The sequence below is a fragment of the Oncorhynchus mykiss genome, chromosome 3 (assembly GCF_013265735.2).
Source record: "Oncorhynchus mykiss isolate Arlee chromosome 3, USDA_OmykA_1.1, whole genome shotgun sequence".
Classification (NCBI taxonomy): domain Eukaryota; kingdom Metazoa; phylum Chordata; class Actinopteri; order Salmoniformes; family Salmonidae; genus Oncorhynchus; species Oncorhynchus mykiss.
In genome coordinates, this window is record NC_048567.1 from 13,042,318 (window position 1) to 13,047,439 (window position 5,122).

Consider the following 5,122-nt stretch of genomic DNA (forward strand, 5'->3'; position numbering starts at 1 on the left):
CCTGTAGCTCTAACTCCAAAAAGTTTTGGGACACTAAAGCCCACAGAATAAGAGCCCCTCCTCCCAGCTGCCCATTGCACAGAGGCTAGGAAACACTGTCACCACCGATAAATCCACGATAATCGAGAATTTCAATAGGCATTTCTCTACGGCTGGCCACACTTTCCTCCTGGCTAACCCAACCCCAGCCAACAGCTCCACACCCCCCCAGCTACTTTCCTAAGCCTTCCCAGCTTCTCCTTCACCCAAATCCAGATAGCAGATGTTCTGAAAGAGCTGCAAATCCTGGACCCGTACAAATCAGCTGGGCTAGACAATCTGGACCCTCTCTTTCTAAAATTATCCACCGCCATTGTTGCAACCCCTATTACCAGTCAGTTCAACCTCTCTTTCGTATCTCCCTAGATCCCTAAAGATTGGAAAGCTGCTGCAGTCATCCCCCTCTTCAAAGGGGGTGACACTCTAGACCCAAACTGTTATAGACCTATATCCATCCTGCCTTGCCTTTCAGCCGTCTTCATCGACCTGGCCAAGGCTTTCAGCTCTGGCCATCACCGTATTCTTATCGGCAGTCTCAACAGCCCTGGTTTCTCAAATGACTGCCTCGCCTGGTTCACCAACTACTTCTCAGACAGAGTTCAGCGTGTCAAATTGGAGGGCCTGTTGTCCGGACCTCTGGCAGTCTCTATGGGGTACCACAGGGTTCAATTCTCGGGCCGACTCCACGATGTCGGTCTTGCTGCGGGTGATTCCCTGATCCACCTCTATGCAGATGACACCATTCTGGATGTATCTGGCCCTTCTTTGGACACTGTGTTAATTAACCTCCAAACGAGCTGCAATGCCATAGAACACTCCTTCCATGGCCTCCAACTGCTCATAAATGCTAGTAAAACCAAATGCATGCTTTGCAACCGTTCGCTGTCCATACCTGCCCGCCCGACTAGCATCACTACTCTGGACGGTTCTGACTTAGAATATGTGGACAACTACAAATACCTAGGTGTCTGGCTAGAATGTAAACTCTCCTTCGACTCACATTAAACATCTCCAATCTAAAATTAAATCTAGAATCAGCTTCCTATTTCGCAACAAAGCCTCCTTCACTCACCCCGCCAAACATACCCTCGTAAAACTGAGTTTTTGTATGGAGGTCAATGAGAGTGTAGAAATTGGTCAACATAAAAATGAATGGCTTATTTGCTATGTGATATTTATTTGATCGAATAGAAGTCGTGTAATGCTGAAATGTTTAAAAGTACTGATATAAGTAGGACACCTGACATTCTGGTAAAAAGATGGCTATGCATATTCTTGTTATGAGGCTTGTAGCGTAGCATCTCTCAGTTAAATACGGGTGGTTGATGTAAACAACCCTCGTCGAATATTCAAAAAGGATTACAATTATGAGACGCATTCACCATTCAAAAGAAAGTATAGGCGGGAGCTAGACAGCCCGCTGTGCTGATTTGTGGACATCGACTCCCATTGTTCGGGCGAAGAGATATGTATCTTGTCAGTATATCTATAATCTTTGGGTATAATACTAACTGGAGACTGTGTCCAAGATTTCCGCCTGATGTTTTCAAGGTCATCTACTCACATTCGCATACGCTGATTCATGGACCGTCTATATCTGGTTTATATGGACCAACATCACATAGCGCACTAGCATTCAGTGTGCACAGGGAGCAGTGACGACATCACACGTCATCCCTAAACATGGCAGACATTGGATGAATATAAAATGTTAAAATTTCGGCTGTGAGTGATAAAAAAATAATCGGCCTCAACAACAATTATTTGAATAATTAAATGTATGTTTTGTGCACAAAGGCTATGACTAAAGTGTCTTATTGGGAATTTTCAAATCTGACTTCTCGATGTGGTCATGTTTCGAAATGTTATTTCTGGGCCGAGCGTCAGTTAAACTGTAGTACCGAAGCTAATCTCTAGGAGCAGTCGAAACGGTGCATCTCCGTGGCCCCTTGATTCTGCCCCATTCAGAAATGGGTAGTTCTACTTGTGATCCTTGGGACGTCCCTGCCCTAACGCTAACTGTAACCTTAACCCCTACCCTTCCCCTACCTTAACCATAACCCTTACCTAACCCTTTCCTTAATTAACCATTTTACATTTCAACTTCAATGGGGTAAAGTCAGAGTTGGGATGTCCCAATGAACGCGGATAGCATGGATTTTTAGCAATATCGAAGATTTTTATAACTAACCCAAGATAGACCACAGCCTGTCATTTCCAATGGGAACAAATAAGTCATAGTGGGCAGAACAAGCAAGGACGTGGGCATAGCCAAGCACAAGCTAGTGAGATCCTATTGGCCGTTCTAGCAAGTATTTGCATTTTTCCGTTAGGGACCACCTACTCTGTGCGGGTGTGCATACAAACATATATTTAACAGATGTTATTGTGGGTGTAGCGAAATACTTGTGTTCCTAGCTCCAACAGTGCAGTAACATCTAACAATTCACAACAATACACAAATCTAAAAGTAAAAGAATGGAATTAAAAAATATATTAATATTTAACACAAGCAATGTCGGAGTGGCAAAAATACAAAATATAGTAGAATAGAATACAGTATGTACATGAGTAAACAGATGAGATGAGTAAACATTATTAAAGTGACTAGTAAGCATTTCACTGTAAGGTCTACAGGTCTACCTACACATGTTATATTCGGCGCATGCGACTAATAGAATTTGATTTAAATTAGTGTTCTATTATTAAAGTGGTGCAGGGTTGAGTAGCCGGGTGGTAGCTGGCTAGTTATGGCTTTTTAACAGTCTGATGGCCTTGAGATAGAAGCTGTTTTTCAGCCTCTGTGCCCTAGCTTTGGTACACCTGTACTAACTTCTCCTTCTGGATGATAGCGGGGTGAACAGGCCGTGGCTCAGGTGGTTGATGTCATTTGATCTTTTTGGCCTTCCTGTGACATCGGGTGTTGTAGGTGTCCTGGAGGGCAGGCAAATGGGCAAACAGCACCACCCTCTGGATAGCCCTGCGGATTTGGGCGGTGCAGGTGCCGCACCAGGCGGTGATACAGCCTGACAGGATGCTCTCAATTGTACATCTGTAAAAGTTTCTAAGGGTCTTAGGGGCCAAGCCAAATTTCTTTAGCCTCCTGAGTTTGAAGAGGCACTGTTGCACCTTCTTCATCACACTGTCTGCATTGGTGGACCATTTCAGATTGTCAGTGATGTCTACACCGAGGAACTTGAAGTTTTCCACCTCCACTGCAGTCCAGTCGATGTGGATAGGGGTGTGCTCCTGTAACGGATGTGAAACGGCTAGCTTAGTTAGCGGTTGTGCGCGCTAAATAGCGTTTCAATCGGTGACGTCACTTGCTCTGAGACCTTGAAGTAGTGGTTCCCCTTGCTCTGCAAGGGCCGTGGCTTTTGTGGAGCGATGGGTAACGATGCTTCGTGGGTGACTGTTGTTAATGTGTGCAGAGGGTTCCTGGTTCGCTCCCGGGTATGGGCGAGGGGACGGTCTAAATTTATACTGTTCACTCCCTCTGCTGTTTCCTGAAGTACACAATCAGTTTTTTCATTTTGTTGACTTTGAGGGAGAGGTTATTTTCCTGGAACCACTCCACCAGGACCCTCACCTCCTCCCTGTAGGCTGTCTCGTCATTGTTGGTAATCAGGCCTACTACGTTTGTGTCGTATGCAAACTTGATGATTGAGTTGGAGGCGTGCGTAGCCATGCAGTCATAGGTGAACAGGGAGTACAGGAGGGGGCTGAGCACGCACCCTTGTGGGACCCCTGTGTTGGTGATCAGCAAAGTGGAGGTGTTGTTTCCTACATTCACCACCTGGCCTGTCAGGAAGTTCCACAACCCATTTGCACAGGGCGGTGTTCAGACCCAGGGCCCCAAGCGTTAATGATGAGCTTGGACGGTACTATTGTGTTGAAGGCTGAGCTATAGACAATGAACAGCATTCTGCCGTAGGTATTCATCTTGTCCAAATGGGATAGGGCAGTATTCAGTGCGATGGCAAGTGCATCCTCTGTGGCTCTATTGGAGCAGTAAGCAAATTGAAGTCGGTCTAGGATGTCAGGTAAGGTAGAGGTGATATGATCCTTAACTAGCCTCTCAAAGCACTTCATGATGACAGAAGTGAGTTCTACGGGTGATAGTCATTTAGTTCAGTTACCTTTGCTTTCTTGGGTGCAGGAACAATGGTGAACATGTTGAAGCAAGTGGGGACAGCAGGCTGCGATAGGGAGAGATTGAACATGTCTGTAGACACTCCAGCAACCCAATTCGCCCTTCCACTCCTTCTAAACAACTTCTTCTTTTTTTTTTTTACTTTGGTAAAGGGTAAAATCAACTAAAATTAGTCCACTCTGTTCGTAACAGATTCTAGTTTTGGGAACAGAAAACTGTATTGAGATCAAACGTTTCGTCAATGAGAACATTAGCATAATGTTCCAAAATCCATCTCACTACATCTTCAAATTCGCCATTGGGAGGTGGATGACGTCAGCGCTATCACCATCTAGTGATTTTAACGCTGTCTATGCTTCAATGAGATGTGGCAGGCTTTCTCCCTGGGTAAAGCGGTGGTTTGAAAATATGTTGTTGTCTTTGATACTCGTGCCCCTCTTCACAACAAACCCCCTCACTTATGGGAGTCTCGGACTAAAGTATGTAGCGAACGACAGAGCAGCGGAAGAATTTAGTGCAAGTTATCAGGCTCATTCTTATTATACTTCAGTGGCCAGGCTAGAACACTGGGCTTCTTCTCATCATATACGTTGTGAAGTGGGAATTCCTACCGGATGCTTCAGATTTATACATCCGGTAAAACATCTGGTACCTTGTTCAATGGTTTCCACTAGTTACCAAAGCCACAAAATCAAAATTGGTTTCGACATAAGGTTAGCAGTGTGGTTAAGGTTAAACCCACATTTCTGAGAAATTGTAGAAATAGGTTCCGTGTGGCTCAGTTGGTAGAGCATGGCGCTTGTAACGTCAGGGTTGTGCATTCGATTCCCACGGGGGAACCGTACAAAAATGTATGCATTCACTACGGTATATGAGTGTCTGCTAAATGAGGTAAAATGTACAAAAGAGGCGGGGTTTATGACTTTGTAG